Below are 23,054 nucleotides of genomic sequence, written 5' to 3' on the forward strand. Positions count from 1 at the left end.
AGTGAATAGCTACACACTCTCTTGTGTAGCACATTATGTTTTGTAGCATACTTTCAAAAGCATTCTCTCTCTTGATACTCACACCAGTAATTTGTGGTGTGTGGGGCAGGGCATATTGGCTCCACCTTATAGATGAGGAAGCTGAGGCTCAGAGAGGCAAAATACAGAGTCAGTGCCACATTATTAATAAGAGATATAAACACTACTCAGATCTTCTGGAAATACATTCAGTCTTCTTTCTGTTTTGCTCCTCTTTTCATTTTGCTTTCCACCATTTGTCTTCATGTTAGTATAAGGAGAATATTCTTAGAGGTTTTGAGTTGGAGTATAAAAGTACCATATTTCAGGGCGCCTGGGTGGCTCAGTTGGTTAAGCGACTGCCTTCGGCTCAGGTCATGATCCTGGAGTCCCGGGATCGAGTCCTGCATCAGGCTCCCTTCTCGGCAGGGAGTCTGCTTCTCCCTCTCCCGCTACCCCCTCTTGTGCTCTCTCTCTCTCTCTCAAATAAATAAATAAAATCTTAAAAAAAAAAAGTACCATATTTCTAGACTTTCCATGGTTTTTTTTTGCCTTGTTTTGTTTTTAGATGGACAAAGATGATATTTGTATTTTAGGTTAGAGAGAGAAAGGGAAGAAGAGAAATAGACCCCTCATTCACTAGCACTAGTGTGTTTAATAACAAAGTTAATTCTCTTGATTCAAACCATGCAGGGGGCGGGATTCAGCTTCTTCCTCAGTCCCTCCCCGCCCTGCTCTCTCTCATGCACTCTCTCTCTCTCATAAATAAATAAAATCTTAAAAAAAAAAAAAAAATAAACCATGGAGGGGAATGACTGCATTTCAGATGAATGGACTAGGCTGAGCACATTTTGTGCAAAGCAGATTGTCTTTTTGTGTTTGGTACCCTCATTCATTTAGGTGAGTTTTATTGAGAATCCAGTCTGTTGGATATTGCACCAAGCCCTAGAGCTCAAATACATGTATAATATAGTCCTTACATTCAAGAAGTTAAGTATAGTGGAGGGCAACAGAATAGGCAGAAAAGATAATGGCAACACAGATTAATGGGTTATACAAGAGGTACATACAAGTTGTTACAAGATAACAAGAGAACTGATTAAGTAGCTTAGTTAACATTTGAGCTAAGTCTCTTTTTTTTTTTTTTTTTTTATTTTAATTCCAGTGTATTCAACATACAGTGTTATTAGTTTCAGGTATACAATATAGTGATTTAACAATTCTATACATTACTCAGTGATCATCATGATAAGTGTCCTCTTAATCCCCTTCACCTATTTCACCCCACACCCACCCAACTCCCCTCTGAAATGCTTTATTTTAAATGAGTAACTTCAGTTAAAGTTATTGGGCTAAGGCTTGAAGGATGAGTGGGAGTTTCTCAGACAGATGAGATGGGGTAAAAATCCTAGCCTAAAGAATCGATTGTGCAATAACATCAAAGGATGAAAGCACTTAGTGTGTTCAGGACAGTGAGCTGTTTCACTGTCAGTGTAGATACATTAGACAGAATCATAGTTTGAGGCCTAGATGAGAACGGCCTTGTAAGCCATGCTAATACAGTGTACCTTTATCTTATAGGCTATAGCAACCCATTTTAGTATTCTGAAGGCATAAATATGTAAAACTTTTATAACAATGCCTGCCATTTAATACATGCTATATAACATTTCCACTGAAAACTAGCAAATTTTGCCGAGAGAAATTAAAGAATACCTAGTTAAATACCTAATTAAAAACCTAATTAAATGGGAAAGACATCCCATGTTCATGGATTAGAAAACAGTACTATTAAAATGGGAATATTCCCTGAAGAGATCTATAGATTCAATTCGGTACCTGTCAAAAGTCCAGTGGCCTTTTTTGGGCAGAAATGGAAAAATCCAACCCTCAAATTCATATGGAATTATAAGAGGCTCCAAATAGTCAAAACAATATTGATAAAGAAAAACAAAGTTGATGACTTCACGCTTCCCAGTTTCAAAACTTAGTACATTACTTACTACGTTAATCAAAACAGTGTGGTAGTGTGATAAGGATAGGCATATAGATCAATAGAATAAAATTAGGATAGAAACAAAATCAAACATTCATGGTGAATTGATTTTCATCAGATGTGTTAACATTTTATGGGATTTTCAGCAAGGATACCAGCAGCTTGATGATCACCACATTCAAAGGAATTAAGTTGGACTCCTACCTCACTCCAGATATAGCAGTGAACACAAATGGATACAAAACTTTAATATAAAATCTAAAACTGTAAAGCTGTTAGGAGAAAACATATGATAAATCTTTACCATCTTAGATCTAGCAATGGATTCTTAGATTTGACACCAAAAGCATGGGTAACAATGAAAAAATAAATAAATTGGATTTCATTAAAATTAAAAACTGTAGTGCCTCAAGGAACATTATCAAAAATGTGAAAAGACAACCTACATACGGGAGAAAATATTTGCAAATTGTATACCTGATAAGGATTTAATATCCTGACTAAATAAAGAATTCTTAAAACTCAAAAACAAAAAAACCAAAAGCTAGATTTAAAAAATGGGCAAAGAACTTGAATAGACTTTTTTTCTAAAGAAAGTATACAAATGGCATACAAGCACGTAAAATGATATGAAACACTGGACATTAAAAAAACGCAAATAAAGGAGCGCCTGGGTGGCTCAGATGGTTGAGCGTCTGCCTTCGGCTCAGGTCATGATCTCAGGATCCTGGGATCGAGTCCCGCATCGGGCTCCCTGCTCCTTGGGAGCCTGCTTCTCGCTCTGCCTCTCTCTCTCTCTCATGAATAAATAAAATCTTAAAAAAAAAAAAAACGCAAATAAAAACCACAATAAAATACATTTTACACACACCGGGATGGCTCTAATAATAATAATAAAACAAAACAAAAGACAAGAAATAAGTGTTGGTGAGGATGTGGAGAAATAGAAACCCTTATATATTGCTGATGGGAATGTAAAATGATGCAACCTCCGGGGACAGCAGTTTGGCTGTTCCTTGAAAAGTTAAACATAGAATTAATTCCCATATGACCCACCAATTCCGCCTTGAGGTATATATCCAAGATTAGTGAAAATATATGTTCACATGGAAACTTGTACACAAATGTTTATAGTAGCATTATTCCTAATAGTCAAAAAGTAGAAACAATCTAGATTTCCTCCAGTAGATGAATGGATGACCAAAATGTGCTTTATATTTACAATAGGATATTATTCGCCCATAAAAGTGAATAAGTACTAATAGCATGCCACAATGTGGATGAACTTCAAAAACATCATGTTAAGTAAAAGAAGGTGGACACAAAAAGTCACATACTGTATGATTCCTTTCATAAGAATTATCCAGAATAGGCAAATCCATAGAGACAGACAACAGTTTAGTGGTTGCTAATAGATGGAGGCAGGGGAAATGGGGAGTCATTACATAATAAGAACAGGATGTTCTTCTAGGGTGATGAAAAAGTTTGAAACTAGAGAGAGGTGGTGTTTGGCAGAGCCTTGTGAATGAATAAATGCCACTGAATTGTACCCTTTAAAATGGTTAATTGTATACTTATGGATTTCACCTCAGTGAAATAATTTTAAAAAGTCATGAGTTGAAAAAAAAAAAAAGCAAGGAATGAGTGCATCAAACCTTTCCCAGGATTTAGACTCAGAAGTATCTTTTCAGATACCTACTTCAAAAATTGCAAATTTTTTAATCAAAAACCAAAAAAAAAATCATGTGGGCCAAAAATAAGAGAAAATTTCCATTTAGATGGTTTAAACAATAAAATTGCATGATTTTCAGAGCACAAATAATACAGAAGAAAATTTTTAGGAACAAATTATACAATTGATGTTGAATGGATATTCCAGAAAGATCTAAATTTATATGTAAATATATAACAAGTCCGATAAAATAAAATAATGAAGTATTTGTTTAATAAAGGTTGTGAAGAAAATAAAATATTGAGGCGAAGACAGAAATTTCATAATATAAATCACAAAGATGCATGTGTTAAAAGAGGCCAATAGTAGTCTACCTAAACACAGAGGAGAGATAAATAGATGAATAAATATTTAACTTTGAATGAATGGAATGTGTTAGTGTCAGGGTTGCTAAGTTGTACTATAACAAATGTACAAAAGGTTTTAAAGATTTGTTATAAAAGTAACATACATAAAATTAAAAATCCAGGCTATATTTGAATGTGTAAATTTTATATGAATTATTTACAATACAGGTGTAAGGATCCAAAAGTCAGATTTTCATATTGATTGAAACCAGTAGGTGGTAAGAGCATTTTTAGTATTATCTCTGCCAGTTATTCTGTGTGAAGTTTGTAATAAATGCAATTCCGTGTGAGTGTGTGTGTGTGTGTGTGAAACAAAAATCTTACATCTTGCCTGGAATGGGCCTTGAAAGCTGCCTATCCATTCTACTCCACACCCTCATCGCATCTTTCACTGTTTTCTGCCTCTTTTTGAGTTGAACATCATCATCTGACTGATACACAGCAGTTACCTCAGCCAAATTTCTGCCCTCTTCAAATTTCTCTCTCTGAATTCATAGTCAGGTTTACAAGCTAGTGAGAGATCATTAAATCATCTGTCCTCCTCATGCTTGTAAGGCTTTCTGTGAAATGCTACAGTTAAGAAATTAATATGCCCCGAGAGACAGCTGTCAAATTTTTCAACCTTTGAGATCTGGTTTCATGCTGTGAACAGAATAAGAAAGCAGAGGAAAAGAGATGGTAGGCATAGGAGTTGAAATTACAATGCACATCCCTTGATATCAGAGACTTTGTTCCATTATATTGGGTTTTATCTATTCAGTTTTTTGTATATTGCATTTATTTTGTGGCTGAGGAGCCTTCTTGATTTTTTTCAAAGATCTTTCTTTGAAGGGACTGCCTGTGTGTCTTGTGATGATAAAAGCCTCCTTTGGCTTTCTCTGGGTGTTCATGACCAATTCATTGAACACTAACAAAATATTTATTGAGCATCTATTTTTCAGCACTGTTGTAGATGTTTGGGGTAAGTCCCTAAATAAAAACTGAATAAAACTGTCTTAATGATGAGGTAATTGCCCTCTGTTGTCAATAGTATAAGAAAGGACTTGGGAAACTTTTACCCTTATACCTCGGGTTTTGTGCTTTCAAAACTCCTGTGAGCAGATGGTGCATTTGCAATATACCAACCTCATTTTGTGTTTGTATAAACATATATATTCCCTCATTTTGTGAAATTGGCCCTGGTTCTTTTAGTTGATTAACAATATTCAGCACTTCATATAAATGAGAAATAATCATAAGGAATTTGCCAATTATTATCTCCATATTTGAATCCAAATCATTTTTCAAAATGTATGGATAAGTTTATGAATATATGATTAAGTTTATATATGAACACGTGAATATATGAATAAGCTTATGTGTAAGAAGTATGTATTGGTATTTTTGTCTTAATATTATATTCGGTATGGAATAGAGAATTTTAGCTATTTAGAACTAAAATCAGGGGTGCCTGGGTGTCTCAGTTGGTTAAGCATCTGCCTTTGGCTCAGGTCATAATCTTGGGGTCCTGGGATCGAGCCCTGTGTTAGGCTCCCTGCTCAGTGGGAGCCCGCTTCTCCCTCTCCTTCTGTCCCTCCCCCATGCTTGTGCTCTCTCTTGCTCTCTCTCTCTTAAATAAATAAAATCTTTTTTTTAAAAAAACTAAAACAAATAACAAATATCTGTTAGGGTTTAGGTTTGTCAGGTAAAAGAGTACAGGAAGTTCAAATGCTTTTTATTTCATGCATCGTTCATGGCATATGCAAGGGCCTTAGCTACTTATATGAATTTTGGAATAATTAAAATCCCAAAAGGGGTATGTTTTGATTGCTCATTTTTCTTCTTACTTCTATAGATTTCCACTATTAAGTTTGACTGTTTATATCAGGGAATCCCAAACATAGTGGCTTGAATATATGAAGTTTTTTTTCCATGTGAAAGAAATCCACAAGTAGATGGTCCAAGACTAGTGTGGCAAAACTATGGGTATCAGGGACTCAGTCTCTGTCTTTCTTCTTTGATACCCTTAGCATGGAGTTTTGCTTCATAGGCCAAAAAGGCTGTTGGTTCTCCAGCTATCACATTCATATTCAGGAAACAGGAAGGAATAAGCAAAAATGTCAAAAGACCTCTTCCAGCTCTCTGTTTGCCATTAATAAGCTTTCCCAGAAGTCCCTCCCAATAATTTATTTATATATCATTAGCCCAACTTGGTCTGATAACTGAGACTCTGAAAAATTGCCATCTGGAATAAATTCAGTGTTCTAATATTATAGACGAACTAAATATTGGATTGTTAGTTCGTGGGTTCTGCTACCATAAGAAAACAATAGTTGTTTGCTATAAAGGCTAGAAAATTAAGAACACATATTCTGGAACCACAGTATCCTCGTTCAAAATCTGGCTCTGCTATTAATCAGTTAGTTCACTCTTGGTAAGGTTTTTTTAACCTCTTTGCACCTTAGTTTCACCCTTCGTAAAATTGGGATGATAATATCTCCCTCATAAGGTAATCTATGGAATAACCACACACACACACACATACACACTCACAACACTTAGAACAGTTCTGGCACATATTACTATGTAATTACTTGTTATTATTGTTACTATTTATCACCTACTACTAAATTTTCTCTTTCTTGTCAAGATATACATTAAGGCTGGTCAGATCTTGTTTTAGTTTGAGTAGCAGTAATCTCTTCCCAGGGTGGCATATTTCAAGAGTCTTGAACTCTATAAACCTCTGGGGAAGACAGATCTGGGCAGGAATCCAGCTTCTTTGACATATTAATGTTTGGTTTGTTTGAAGGGAATTGAGAATCTTTCCTATTCCTTTATTTAAGTGTAATATGTCAGTGTATGTTCTAAGTCAAGCTGGCTTGCATCTCCTTGTTAACTTCATTCTTAATTAACCATGAGCTTGTATAGAAGTAGACAAGAAACACATCTTAGATGTGCATCCCATCTCAAAGTCCCATAATTGAGTCTTACTGGTTAGACAGGTTCACATTCTCATCCCTGATGCAACTTTCATGGCCACGCACACAGTTATTAGCAAGGCCACTCCTTGGGTCAATGGGTATTGTCAGATCCACTACACAAATGGAGAAGGAGTAGTTCCTAAAGGAAAGAAGAATTGCAGGCTTCTATTAGAAAGAAGCAATTCCTTGCACATCCTTACTCTGCTCTTTGTATCTCATTTATATCTCATTTAGCTCTGTGATGATGACCTTGATTTCTACTTCACTGAGAAAACTGAAGCAACGAGAATGAACCTCCCTAGAATCCCATAGCCTCATCTGTTCAAGCATCTACACTCACAAACTCTGCTTGACTGCATTTCTATATGATGCTGACCCTTCCACCTGTGCACTAGGATACATCTCTTCTCAGCTGCTTTAAGGACATCATTCCAACAATCCTCTCCATTCTCTCTAATGTCAGCAGTGTCTGCTATCATTAATCATCCTAACAGGAAAACAAATATGGTGTTATTTACCCAATCCTCAAATCAAATTCCCATGACTCTACTAAACCCCTGGCTTCCATCTCATTTGGTTGCTCTCCTTTTCAGTAGTTTGACTTGGAAGAGTTATGTTTATTTACTGTCCTCAAGTTTTCTTCTCCTCTGATCTCTCAAACCTACTCAAATCAAGCTTTTGTCCCCAGTGCTCCAGCAAAACTACTCCTGTTGAGGTCCTTGTCATTGCTAAATCCAGTGGCTGATTCTCAGGTCAGTTTACTTGATCTAATAGCAGCCTTTGACAGGGTAGTTTCCTCCCACTAAATGAGAAGACATTTGTTGGAAAGAATTTCTGCATTTGGTTTCCAGGATAGCCACATACTCTTGATGTATCCCTTACTTTTTATGCCTTCCTAGTCTCCTTTGCAGGTCCAAACTCTTTCCCAGACCACTTAAATATCAGAGGGCTCCAGGCTCAATATTCAGCCATTCTCTTCTCTGTATTTTCTACTTTGGTGACCTCATCCTTTATCATGGCATACTACAATTTTCATGTGATAATTACCAAATTTATAGCTTCTGTCCAGACCTCTTTCCTTTAGACATCTTCATCCAGTGGTCTTTCTTACTTCTCCACTTGGATTTCCAGTATACATCTCAAACTCACTATGCACAAAATTGAAATTTCAGTCCTCCTCTCCTCAAAACCGGTGACCTTGCTTATACCCTAGACCGAACCACCATCATTTCTCTCCTTGATCACTGAATGTCTTAGTCTGCATGGGATGCCATGACATAATACTACAGACTGGGAGGTTCAAAAAACAGAAATTTATTTTCTCACAGTTCTAGAGGCTAAAGATCCTGGATCAAGGCCCAGCAGGTTTGGGTTTTGCTGGGAGCTTTCTTCCTGGCTTATAGATGGCTACCTTCTTATTATGTCCTCACCTGGCCTTCTTTGGTGTATGCACATGGGATTGAAGCAGGAAGACAGAGAGAGGGAGAGAGCTCTCTGGTGTGTCTTATTATAAGGATACTAATCCTATTCAATCTTATTGAATCAGGACCCCATCCTTACAGCCTCAGTTAATTTTAATTACTTCCTTAGAGACTCCATCTCTAAATACAGCCACACTAAGGATTAAGGCTTCAACATATGATTTTTGGAGGGACGTAAACATTGAATCCATAACACTGCACTAGACTTTTTACTGTTTCTTGCTTCCACACTTGTGGGACTTTGTTCCCAACATGGTAGCTATTGGGATACTTTCAAAATGTAAGTCAGATCATGTCATACCTTTTCTCTAAACCCGTTGGCTCACCATTATACTCAGAGTAAAAATGAAAGGCCCTTCAGAGGTCAAGAAGTCCTAATGCAGTATGAACTCCCTCTACCTCCAACCTCCACTTCTGCTACCCTTCCTGTCTCTTCCCCTTCCCCTAACATCCATACTGGCCTCTTCCTTATGAACATGGTAGTCATTCACTTATGCACTTTGTCTCTTCTCTCTGCCTGGACCTCTTTTTTCCCCAGATACCTGTGTGGCTCATTCCTTCCATTTCCTTAAGGATTTTCTAAACTCTCATTTTTTCAAAGACTACCTAACAGTCTAACTTAAAATTGTTAACTGCTTCCCAATCCTTTTTCTGTTCCCCACCCTACCCTAATTTTGTCTTCATTGCACATATCATCTTTGAATATGTTATAGAAAAATATTTTTTACGTAATTTGTCTCCCCCTCTAGAATTTAAATTTCAGGAGTGTGGTTATTTTTGCTTCTTTTTTAAAGTGATATAAAATAAGTAAGTTAAACTGAGATAATAAGTAAATGCAATTTTTTTTTAAATAGGTAAATGATAGATAAAGAGATACTAACATACATTCGTGAATTCAAAAGAGGTAGATTGGCAAAAGCAAAATCATATAAACTAAAAGGTAGTTCTCTAATTCTTTAAATTTGGAAGTCAGAGGACTATTTCCAAAAGAAGTTCGGATGACTATTGGTAAAAAAAAATAAATCCAATGAAAATTATCCATTGCAATTGGTTAGCGAACTGTGTTTAGAAGGAACACAGTGCAGAGGGCTGCAATCATTCTGACATTAATTGTAAGATCAGGGGATTTCCAAAACTACCCTCAGGTTTGATAATTCCCTGGAACTTACAGAATATACTGAAAGCTGTCACACTCACAGTTATGGTTTATTACAGGGAAGAGATACAGACTAAAATCAGCCAGGGGAAGAAGAAGGACATAGAGTGCAGGCAAAGTTCAGATGCAGCACTTCCATTATCCTGTTCACATAGAGCCATGGACAACATTACTTTCCTGGCATTGATATGTGACAATACATACAGAGCATTGCTCACCAGGAAGACTTACCTGCACCTTGGTGTCCAGAGTCTCTGCTGGGGCTCTGTCACAGGGGCATGATTGACTGGTCTTGTGGCCATCTGTCTCCAGCTGCTTAGGAGGATAAGCTGATGTGGCCTGCTTTAACAAACAAACAAACAAACAAAACCCCCCCCCCCCACACACAAAAACCACAAAACAAAAAAAACCCCCAAAACACCCTAAATCTAGTTGTTACTGGCTGGCTGTCCCATAGCTCCCAGGCAAACTAAGCCACTCCTCTCAGGTGTATCATTCCAAGGCTTTGAGATTACCTCCCAGAAGCTGAGGGCAAAGGCCAGACCTCTCTCAGGGTAAGGTTAAAATTTTTATTAAACATACAGTATACATTATGAAACCAAATGTTAAATATCTAATTATTAAATTGTCATTTTGAGTTATCAATATATCTGCTTAATTCATGTCTCTCATTTTCTCCCTCTCTTCCCACATTCTTACCTTCCCTTTATCCGGTTTCCTTCATATTGTCGAATTCTCTCAACATTTACTCCTACTGTGCCGTATTCCTTTCCCCTCACCAGCATGTCCAACAAGTCATTTAATATTAGAAACATCTTGTTTACAGTGGGACTGGTGAGTGAAAAACATGCTTCTTCATTTAGTTCTAGAAAGCAATACATCGAATGGGCTCTGTGCACCTGGTATATGAAACACAGCTGCATATGGAAGGTGGTCATAGAATTGGTACATAAGAAGAACATTCCATTAAAACTTTGAGAGACCAGTCATCTGTCGGGCAGAAAATTCCCTAATAATGAGGGGGTTGTCGCTTAATAAAGAGAATCATGATCTGAAGTAGACAAGATCTGAATATAAACTTTTTTTCCTTAATAATACAGCAGCTAACACTGTTGAGTGTTTACTGCATGTCTGAAAAAAAGTATTGCATCAGGAACAAAGAGAGCTTCTGTCAGGTCCTGTCTCCACTTCTAGATTAAGCAAGTGTGGAGCCTTTTTAAACATGATTTTCTCCACTGTAAATGGATGTAAAATGTGTGCCAGCTACCTCATCAAGGTGCTGAGAGGATCCATAAAACAGCATGTGCCACAGGGCTTATTAAGTCTTAGAGTAAACATAGACTTTCATTGTATACTTTATATATTCAACAAACAGCAAGTTTGAGTATTTCCTGAGAACCAAGGATACTGTAGGATAGTCTCTGAATCCAAGTGATGTGTGTGTGTGTTTCTTTCTTTCTTTTTTTTTTTTAAGATTTTATTTATTCATTTATTTGAGAGAGTGAGAGAGAGAGCACATGAGAGGGGGGAAGGTCACAGGGAGAAGCAGACTCCCCGCCGAGCAGGGAGCCCGATGCGGGACTCGATCCTGGGACTCCAGGATCATGACCTGAGCCGAAGGCAGTCGCTTAACCAACTGAGCCACCCAGGCACCGTGTGTTTCTTTCTTGAATTCAAATTCCTTTAGCCAGAGCTTATAATCTCCAGTTCTACCACGTTTCAGCTACTTCCCATATTCGTATACAAAACCATTCTCTGAACCAGCTGCTGAATACCATAGGGTTACATAGGACATAAAAGATGATAGATAGATTTTACATATAGAATATATCTTCTATGTCATAATATATGTATATATAATTGTGGGCACATATTTATATGTATAGATGCTAATAGTTTTCATTTTTTAAAAAATCAGAAAATTTGGTGAAACAGGGACTCTGTATTCTTGCATGACAACACGGAAGTAGAACTGAGTATCGACAGTCCCTTCGGACATGCAATCTCTAGTCTGCCACAAACCCTGCCATTCCCTGTTGCCCACCTTACCTGTGTATTTTCCCCACCTAGTCCCTGTGGACACTGGAATTTGCAGCCTATGATCAAGGCGTGAAGAGATAGGAAAGAGTATTCCACAAGAACTGGACAAAAATCAAAAGCAAGGTGAAAGAAAGTTGAACTCACAGAAACAGAGAGTAGAATGGTGGCTGCCAGGGGCTGGTGGGTGAGGGGAATCGGAAGAAGCTGGTAAAAGGGCATAAACATGGTAGCTGTGGTTGATACGACTGTATCGTATTGAAATTTGCTGAGAGACTAGAACTCAAGTGTTTTCACAAAAAGGGGGGGGGGAGGTAAATATGTGAGGTGATGGGTGTATTAATTAACTCTGGCATGGATTCTTTTGCCATATATATCAGTTTGCCACATGGTACACTTTAAATATGTTGCAAGTTTATTTGTCAATTGTACCTCAATAAAGCTGAAAAAAATTAATTCAAAAAAAAAGAGAGAGAAAATCAGAAAATCTCTTGGGCCAGCCTTGGAAGGAAACATAGATGCTTTTAATTGTGAAATAGCGAGAAGGTGGCACCGGGAGTAGAACGCCTGGGTGGTAGCGGGACATGAAACCAAGTAATGGAAAGCGGGTGCAGGGCATGCACAGTCTCTGCAAAACGCATTCCAGATCCCTGCCTTCCACAAGGCTTGGGCTGCGCAGTGCTGACGGGAGACACACCTGGCATCCCAGAATTGACTTTGGCACAAGGTAGCACATGCTAATCAGCAAGCTGCCGGCCCACCAGCCGCCCTCCTTCCTGCTGTCAGAGACGCATCCTAGTCAGCCGCTGCCAATTAGGAAAGTGACTGAGGCAAAACACATTAATAAACCATGGCAAGGAAAATTAGAAAGCCTTGCTAGTCCTACTCTGGAGGCAGATTTAGAAGTTGTTTCGGGATTCTAGGTGGCCTGGTTAAGCTTGATTGATGAGAATGAAGTATTAGTAAGGGCATGGGAAAAGAACTAAAAGTGTATGCTAATGTTTTGTCTTTTTTTTTAATTTTTAGATTTTGTCCAGGATGTGCAAATATCACTTCAATACAGTTATAACCATTCAAGTCACGAGGGCAGGTTATCCAGTCCTATTTTCTGCACTGAAATCTCATAATAATGAGAAAAAAATTATGTAATAGCATTTATTGAGCACCGTCTATTGGTCATATACTTTCAGGCACTTCACATTTACTCATTATTTAATCTGAAAACAAAACAAAACAAAACTCCAGTTAGGAAAGTTGATTATTCCCCCTTTTCAGACAAGAACATTGGAACCGGAAGGTATAAGCAACTATTTCATTATCAGACAGCAGGTCAGTAACAAAGAAAGAATTTGACCCTGCAGCTCTCTGACTCCAATGCTTTCGTGTTCTCCTGCACTGTTATGTTGTCAACCTACTTTCTCCTTCTTTTCCCTTCTTGTTTCAGAGCCTGAAGTTAGAAATATGCTGGATAACTGCTTCTTACACGGGTAATTTCTGTTTGAGAGTCAGGCTTGTTAAAGATAGCTCAGAACTTGAGGGGAACATTCAGATTTGAATTTGCTAGTTAACTATTAGGATCAGCAGCTGCTTATTGAGGTATTCCAGATTCCTTGCCCTGAAGTTGATGCCATCTGATTATGGTACGGCAACTAATACATTAAATGCCTTTTCAAAGTTCAGTCTTTCCAGGTGTCATATTCTGCATTTTTAAGCAAAATTAACCCGGTTAATTCAGGTCTTTAAAAGTATAGATTCTTAAAATAGCATCACCTTAGTCATTAGAAACTCCTGTTTAGTCTTAAGCGAAGAATTTGATTATTGCTTTTGACTGCAGTCTATAAAACCATTTCTTTGATTTACTTTGTCTTGGAACTCATCTGTGAAAGTTTGATAACCTTATAGCATATATGAGAGAGAATCCAGGTGTTTCAAGAGGAGGATTTTTTTTGTTTTTTGTTGTTTTGTTTTATTTTTTTGTAAATATAATTTTTTTCTTCCCTTAAGCTTTGAAATAACAAAATGGAAAATAATGGTTTTTTTACTCTGATTATTTTACTGTTCATACAGGTTTAGGTCATTAAATATTTAGTTTCACTGTAGCAAAATTTTGACTGCATATTTATTCTTAGGTTTTAAACTCTCAAAAAAAATTAAAGCTATTATTTATTTTCAAATATCCTAGACGTTCAAGGAAATGATTTCCATTTGGGTGACTTTTTTGTGATAAAATATTTTTAGTAATGCATTATTCATCACAAATAACATAATATCTCCCCTGTTAAATCACCTCAGGGAGCTATAAAAAATCACCAAAACTATTAACATTTGAACAGCCACCCTGCATTTTATGGCAATGCAATTACAAGACTGAAATAGTAAAAGGATTTGGTAACAATGGAGTTTATACAGGATAGTGTTTTATGTAGCCTCCTATTCTTTTATTGTCTTATTGTCATCATACTGAATATATTATTTTCTTTTAAACTCATGAAATCAGAATATTACTGTTTTAGTTCAAGCTGCTTCAACGAAGGACATAGACTGGGTGGCCTGTAGACAATAGAAATTTATTTCACACAGTTTTGGATTCTGGAAGTCTGAGATCGGGATGCCAGCATGGTGGTGTTCTGGTGAGGGCTCTCTTCTCAGTTGTGGATTTGTCAGCCTCTCATTTTTCCTCACGTGGCTCAAAGAGAGTTAGCTCTCTGGCCTCTTCTTATAAGGGCACTAATCCCACTCATAAGAGCTCCACCTTTATGACCAAATCACCTCCTAAAGGCTCTATCTCCATCACATTGGGGATCAGATTTCAACATCAGAGGGGAACACAGGACATGCAGTCCATAATAACTACTATGACCTTTAGCAGTGACACCAGAAAGGAATTTCTTGGGTAATGGAGTAGAGTTACAGGAATCCCAGAGTGATGCTCCTGGCAGGCTGTATTCAACTATTTTTAGATCTAGCCTTACTTTAATCCAGAACTTCCATCTCATTCCTGACATTATTTGAGCTTAGATGTGAACCATGCTAGGTTTCTTGGAAGTTACCTCTCAAATGTAATAGACAATGAGTTATGGGTAGTTCTTACAAGAGATTGGTCTTAAGTCATAATGACACTAGTGAATCGATTTGATAGCAAAAGGTTATCAAGGGAGCTCAATCATATCCTTTTAGAATCCTAGGAATAGGGTAGTTAGTCATGAAGAAGATGATGGGTTTAACAAGACCAGCAATATGTGGATCCACTCTGAAAAGACTTGGGGCTTTCTTGGAACAATGGAAGGATGGAGGGCGATCCAGTTCAAAACTTTCCTTTCTCTTCTCTTGTAAGTTACATTAGGCTATTTCTCAAGGTGGGAAAGGAATAACTAAAATAAAATAGCCCGAGGCTTTCTAGGCATCCATTTAAGCAGTATAATCCATGTGTCTTTTGATTTTACTTAAACCACCACTAGATGGGACTCTTGCATCCTTGGTTTGGATTCTTAGCTTCTTTATCCACACTTTGGGGGCCTAATAAACTCAGCAATAACAGGGAAGCTATAGCGCTCTTTATTTGACAGGTTCTAAATGGCACATTTGCATATATCATTTAACATTCAAGCATATAAAATATATATTATAATTCCCATTTTAGAGATAAAGTCACTGAGGCTGAGAGGGAGAAAGAAAGAGAGGGAAGGGAGAATTTAATATTTGTTGGGCAATTCTATGTGCTGGGCATATATGCTTGTACCATCCTCCCAACATCTGTAAAAACTATCATTTCCATCTGGCAGATAGGGGAGGTACGGAAGCTTAGCAAAGCCACCTAACTGCTGTGGCAGAAGCAGAATCCAAACGCTTGCCTGATTTTAGTGCACATTTGTCTGTGGATAGCCACTTCTCAAGCAATCTAAACACTTTAGTGCATGATATAACTTTTAAGTTTATTAGGATCATAAGGGCTTCAGCAGTAGAATGCAAGGGTTAGATGCATGATGTTGGACATACATGTCTGTGGTATGGACATACAACTGACTACTGATAGATTAGGCAGTATAATTTAGAGTATGGACTTTTGAGACACACTGCTAAGTTTGTATCCCACTTCTCCTGCTTGATAAAAATATGATCTTCAGTAAGAGGCTCAACTCACTTGGCCTCAGTTTGCCCAACTGCAAATGAGGATGACAATAATACCTATAGTAGACACTTCTCAGTGACGCTTTTTATTATCCAATCTGGAGTAATATAAGAATGTTATATATGTGCCAAAGATATATGCTATCTTTACATCACATTTATATTACAATGTTCTGATTAACCCTCTGTTTTATTTTAAAACTTACTAGATTCTGAACTTGCATGTTCCTTCCTATAGAACTATAAATATGGTCCATGACTGTTACTGTTAAATTTGTAAAATTTGTTTTTTTGGTGAACCAACAGGTAATGAGTATTCACTGTTGCCAGAATCTGAGTTCACCGGCAGCATTTTATTGTTTTTATTTTTCTTTCTTAAATATTTTGTCTATTTATTTGACAGAGAGAAAGAGAGAGAGGAGGAGCAAGCACAAGCAGGGGGAGCGGCAGAGGGAGAGGGACCAGCAGGCTCCCCACTGAGTAGGGAGCCTGACGCAGGGCTCGATCCTGGAACCCCGGGATCATGACCTGAGCCAAAGGCAGATGCTTAACTGACTGAGCCATCCAGATGCCCCTCAGTGGCAGCATTTTAAAAAAAGACACAATGAGCCACATGGTCACAAGCCCCTCAGAGTGTGGAGGAGTGAGACAGATGGGTAAATAAGTAAGTGAAGTAAAGGATCATGGGTGCCAAGAGAAAAATATATTAAAATGAGGTAAGAGCAAAAAGAAGAAACCATTATATCTGAGGAAGAATCCTTCAGAGAAGTCCAAAGGGAAGAAGAATCAAGTCAAGTCTTGCAAATTAGCATTATGGAAAAGGACATATTCTAAGCAGAAGGTACATAATTATCAAAAGCAACATGAAGCATATGGAGAACAACCAATTATTGACCGGTATATCTTAAGCATGGGATTCATTTATTTGTGAGGATGGTTGGATAGATAGGGCCAGTTCATGTATAGCCTTACATCCCAAGCTAAGGTCATGGAAACTGCTTAAAAGGTCTTTTAGCAAGGGAGTAAAATTGACATACTTGAGCTTAGGGTAGAGTATTATGAAGAATATTGGATAAATAGATTGAAATGGTATGAATGATACAGGGTGATTGTTAAGAGATTATTGGCATCATCTGCATGGGAAATAATAAAAGCATAAAATAAGACAATGAATATTGGTGGAAAAGGGCGTGATAGATTTGAGAGATACTAGGGAAGGAAAATATGCAGGACACAGTGAATCTGAAGGGGTGAGAAATGTAGTCATTGCAGAACACACCTAGATTTCTAATTCAATAACTAAGTAAATGTAATGTTATTCCCTACAATAGAGAATTATGGAAGACATAATAGGTTTTGGTTCAGGTGTGAATGTTTAAAATTTGAGGTTTCTGTGGGATTCATCTCTGTCAGATTACTATAAAAGTTTTCTCCGGTCTCCCTGTACTTAGTCTTACACCTTCCTCCATTCCATTCTATACAGTGCAGCAAGAGTGATCTTTCTAAAACTCAGTTTAGTTATGTAACCCTCTCCTGCATGAAACCTTTCTGTGACTCTACATTGTAGCCACTGACTGAAACTTTATAGATTTTTACTGAGTCCATGTAGAGATATTCAGGAGGTGGTCAGATATTTGGGACTGGAGCTTATGAGATATATCCTTGAAGATCTTCAGGGTATGGGAGAAGGTTAGGAAATGGGCAGAAATGATATTGTCAAGAGAGAGCAGTAACATAAGAAGAGTAGAAGAGCAATACGTTGCTTTGTGGACTCTGAGCAGTTCAGTGACCACTGGCGAAGGACAGCCTACGAAAAGAATGCAGGAAGAGTGGTTACGGGATGGAATGTGCATGGAATGCTAGTAGCTGTGCAATCTCTGCTGGGATGGGACCAGCTCTCTGGAAGTGGGACTGGGGACTACCTTGAAGCTGCATTTGCCCAGCAAGCACATTGACATGGCTAGCAGTAGGCCCACGTCTGCATGTTTAGTTTAGTTTTGTTTATCAGATAGTTTGGCCTGTTAGAGAGTCAATACAAAACACTCCTCTCTTCCTTTCCTAAATTTTCATCAGAAAATTTCTGGACTGTCACAGGCCTGCATCTGTCAGAGATGATTCTCTTTCAGTGAGTCACAGAATACTAGAAATTTTTATTCTAGTAGGGTACACCAAATCAAGACTACCATTCTTTGCCTCTCTTGCTGCTAGTTGTAGTCAGATGACTAGTTCTTTAAGACCTAGGAGTAAAAATTAGGTGTATAATTTTCCCTTTGTGGCCTTCAGCTCAGAAACATGCCCCTAAAGGGAAAGGGTGTGGCTCTCCTCCCTTCCCATTCTGTTTGCTGCAATGCAGATCAAGTGTTGGCAAGCCCTCTCAAACCTCCAGAATATGGGCAATACCTTAAAAACAGCAGAGGAATAAGAAAGAGGAAGCCTAGGTCTTTGGTACCAGGGCCATCATGGCCTTGGATGTCTTATAACAAAATTGTCAAATGAAAGTTGGGGGCTTTCATTGTATTTTATCTGCTTTACTACCTGCTCATTGCAGAGAATCGTCTTTACCTGGTGTTTAGCTTAATACCTTTTCTAAGATTTAACTGTAATGTTATATATATTTACATATATATTTTATATATCCACACTAAATATACTCTATATACTATATACACACTCTTACATATACAATATTTTGAATAGGGTTATTTAGCACATAAAATGTTTACATAAAACTCTTGCAATGGTCATACTTTGCTCTAATATTAAATATTACATGGCATCCATTTCCCTAGTTATTGAATTCTAGAAAAAATAGCTGGCATCAGGCTATTTTTATGTATTTATGTATTTAGCTCCAAACACACACAGATATACCCACTCATTTCTGTGTCTATATCCACACAAATAGTTGTATTTGCTTCATAAACTATATTCATTGATTCAACTTGAAAATATGTGCCAGGCACTATGCTAGACTTTTCAGATACAAAGTGAACAAGAAAGATATGATCGTTACTCTCGTAGAGGTTACAGCCTGTTTGAGGAGGTAGGAAGGTAAACAATTGTATATATTACAATATATAATCTGGGAATATGCAGGGTGTTCTCTGATGACATGGAAGGGGCACTCAATCTAGATTTGGAATATTAACTGATCCTTATAGCTTGAGGCTCCACTCCTGATTCCCCAGAGTCCCTGAATATTCATATACATTTTCATGTATGTAATTCACATTCGTAATGATTGCAAATAAATTTTAGTCTATATCCATGAAGGTTTTTAACCTATTACTAATTTAACAGTTAGTGTACATACATGTTAAATTGGGGTCAGTACCATTATTGTACGAACTTTCTTCTTACTTTCAATCTTAAAATATAATTTTGATTATAACTATGGTGAAAATATTAAATAATTAAATAATAACTTCATAGATAATAGTTTTGCCCAAAAATACAATCAAGCCAGTTGGTGTGTGTGTTGGCGGGGGCAGTGTGTGGAGAATATTAGGCAAGCTGATTGAATAAATCAGGTACAAAGGTTTAAAAACTTGGTTGAATTCTTGAATTTTTCTATTTTTCACGAGTTATTTTAAAATGATGTAGATACAACAATGTTATAGCAATACTCCCATATTATAATTCATTTTGATTCATCTTTATATGCTTTCAAAGTTCCCCTTCTAAGATTCAGCTAGCAGGAACATGGTGGATTGTTAGAGCACCTATGTTTCAAATTTAATTATGCTGGCCAAATTCAGAGATCTATGAATTTGCCTTGTTGACTATCAGTCATTTGCTGACATCAGTTCCAGAAGGTTGCCTATATTATATTGATTGTGAAATATTCCCCAGTTTTTCTGATGATCTGTCAAACTCAACTACCCAGAACATTACCAGAAATTCAGAAGTAGAAAAAAATAGACATTTGACTATTAAAAAATCTTGTTATAAAAAATCTTGTATCAACATCAAGGCACTGGGCTTCAGGTTTCAGCACTGACACGTGAAGAGCTTGCAAACTGTCACTTTCATCCTTGCAACAAGAAAAAGCTGAACAAACTGAAAATTAAAGACTTTTATTGCATTTGTAGGAGAATCAAGATGACAGGCAAACTGTCATCCCAAATTGTGAAGAAACAGGCACATTCGGAAAGACACAGCTAAGATTTTTTTTCTTACCTGGAAGAGATGCTGCTTAAAGCATCATGCACTGGTAGAGGCACTTAAATGCTCATTCTGATGAATTGCTGGAGATGGATAAGGACATCTTCCATGAAACTCTCATCTTCTGTCTTTACACCTTGCAGGTTTCTTTCCATTCCTTTTTTTTTAAGATGTTATTTATTTATTTGACAGAGAGAGACACAGTGAGAGAAGGAACACAAGCAGGGGGAGTGGGAGAGGGAGAAGCAGGCTTCCCGCTGAGCAGGGAGCCCGATGTGGGGCTCGATCCCAGGACCCTGGGATCATGACCTGAGCTGAAGGCAGACACTTAATGACTGAGTCACCCAGGCTCCCCTCCATTCCTCTTAAATGCCATGTTTCCTCATGCCCCTGGCTTCCTGTGCTGTTCTTTCCCCAGTCTAGCATTATCCTCCTCCCTTGCCTGGTGACTGCTTTAACTTTTCCCCTTATTTCCTTAGAGAAGCCTAACTCAAATTCCCAGTCTAGGTAGATAACCTGATTACAGTTCATCATAGACCCTGCCCCATTGTGATGTTAGGTTTCTTTATGCTCTTTTAAATAATATCTTTTATCTTTTTTGGCTTTGCTCACATTCCACTTAAGCTCTACCATGTACAGCACAAAATGAGGATGAAATACATACTTGCAGTAGAAAAGAAGGAATAATTTTCTTATGGTTATCCTAATGAATTAATTCTTATCAATTGCAGATCATTGGAGAAGTAGTTTCAGTAAATATTTATTGATTCATTTCAGAACTATCTAATGACCTCCTACTCTCTACTGAGCACCCTTTTACCACTGGGGGAGAAGACAAACAGGGCTCTACTCCATATAGTTTCCTGGGGGGATACAGTCATGTAAACGAACATAAAATTCAAGAAAGACACAATTTGATAGAGGTATGTGTAAGACCAGATCACAGATGCCTTTAGGGGTGAAAACCTGCAGAATGAGCAAACTGCAGCCTTAGCAGGATGTGCGCTCCCAGGGTGCAGGAATCTTTGCTATTTTGTTCATTGGTGTGTTCCCTGTGCCCACAAAAATACTTGGCATTTAGTAGGCACTCAGTAATTTACTTAGGGAAGAAATAGGAATTAGCTAAGTTTAAAAAGAGGGATTAGTAAGAAGGAAGGATCTGAGATAGAGGAAACAGTATGTTGCCTAGACTGACAAATTACCCAAACAGAGAAAATATTCATGTCACTGCAACTTCAGCCTCTAATATGAAAATGGCTTTAGATCGTAGGTGCCTGGGACCTTTCACTGAGAAAGGGGCTTCAGGAAGAAAAGGATTGAGTAGAATGATACGAGTTTTAAATTTATTAGATCCAGGATACATTCAGGTAAGCAAAAGAAAAAAAATATAATCCTTCACAGTATTGTGCACATTAAAAGTACCCTTTCAAACACTTTCTTCTAGATTCTAATTGATAGTTTCTAAATTCTTACAAATTTTAAATTAATGGAGTTTGACTTAATTAGGTTTTATGACAAGATACGGCATCTAAGTTGTAATTTCTGTCTCTAACATGAAGTTTCAATGTTTTTATCACTCAGATGTAGCACAGTTATGAGTTAAAATTGCAACCTTAAAAATAAAATAAAACTGTAACCTTTCATAGTTCACTCATACTCTATTTGTAAGTGTTAAAAAAATCTAGCACTTGTATTATCAGAATGTCTGTTTTTTTCTGCCATTTCTAGCAGTAACCAGCAGGTGGTATCAAACAATTTTACATTTGTGTTCTATCGCAGTTTTTGTGCCTGTTTGGTTTCTGAGACTTCTAACTTCCACCCCACACCCCAACCACAAACATGCATGCACAAGCATTTGATGGGGATAAAGATCTAAAGGAGGATTGTATTTTATTTCATTTCATTTCATTTATTTTTTAAGTTAACATATAATGTATTATTTGTTTCAGGGGTACAGGTCTGTTCATTTCATTTTATTTCTCTGACTTAACTCTGTCTTGACTTCGCTTTCAGGGTAATATTTCTTTTGCACATGCACTGAGGTATCTTTTTATAATAGAGGCACTGCTTTACATGCAGTAACTCATTTGGTCACTATATCAACACTATACGAAAACACTATTCTTTTTTTTTAAGATTTTATTTATTTTAGTAGAGAGAGGCGGGCAGAGCACATGTGTGTGCGTGAGCAAGCGGGGGGGGGGGGCAGAGGGAGCGTGAGAGAGAGAGAATCTCAAGGCCGATGCAGAACTCCATCTCATGATCCTGAGATCAAGACCTGAGCGAAAATCATGAGTCTGATGGTTAACCAACTGAGCCACCCAGGCGCCCTGGAAAATGCTATTCTTAATCCTCACTTCACAAATGAGGATACTGTGGAACAAAGGGGCTGGGGAATGTCCCCAAGATCACAAGATTAAGACTTAGGCATCTGGCCATGATGCTCACGATGTCAGTCTCTGTGCTGCAGTCACTTCCCCTGATTTGATTTTATTCTTCTGGAGCATATTTGCACCCAGCACTTAGCATTCCTTCCCTTTGGCACTATTTGCTGGGCTAGGATGAGTCGAGGTTTTGGCACCTACACTTCGAAATAAGAAATATTAACATAGAATAAAACCAGAATATCAAAAAGCTGTATGCGAGATATTGCCTGTGTATGGGGAATGGTCACGTATTTCACAAATATGCATAGAATTTTAGTGCTAAAAGCACTTTAAGATACTTGCCTTTTATTTTACTGAAAAGGAAACTGAAGCCTCCCAAGGAAGCATTGAACTATGGCAGTCACACTGAGGAGATCAGGAAAGAGTCTGCTAAAGAAATGTGGGAACATTCATTTTTGGAGGCCCTAGTAGGTATAGAAAAATGCCCATTGTTGGGGGGCGGGCATGTGGAAGGTCTGTGAGCTTTCCAGGTAAGTGCACCTCTTTATTTAATGCCCAGTTTTTCTATTATAGTGTGATGGGAACAGGCAAAGCTAAACTAGCAGGCAGAAAAGCTGGAGTATGAGAATCACATCCTTCCAGTGG

General features: G+C 37.6%; 1 protein-coding gene across 1 annotated transcript in view; it reads left to right on the forward strand.

The window, feature by feature from the left end:
* Positions 1 to 23,054, forward strand: part of GABRA2 (gamma-aminobutyric acid type A receptor subunit alpha2) — a 118,643-nt gene that overhangs the window by 77,026 nt on the left and 18,563 nt on the right. The window lies entirely within an intron of this gene.

Source organism: Mirounga leonina, unplaced genomic scaffold (genome assembly GCF_011800145.1).
Source record: "Mirounga leonina isolate KUSES-001 unplaced genomic scaffold, KU_Mleo_1.0 Mir_129, whole genome shotgun sequence".
Classification (NCBI taxonomy): Eukaryota; Metazoa; Chordata; class Mammalia; order Carnivora; family Phocidae; genus Mirounga; species Mirounga leonina.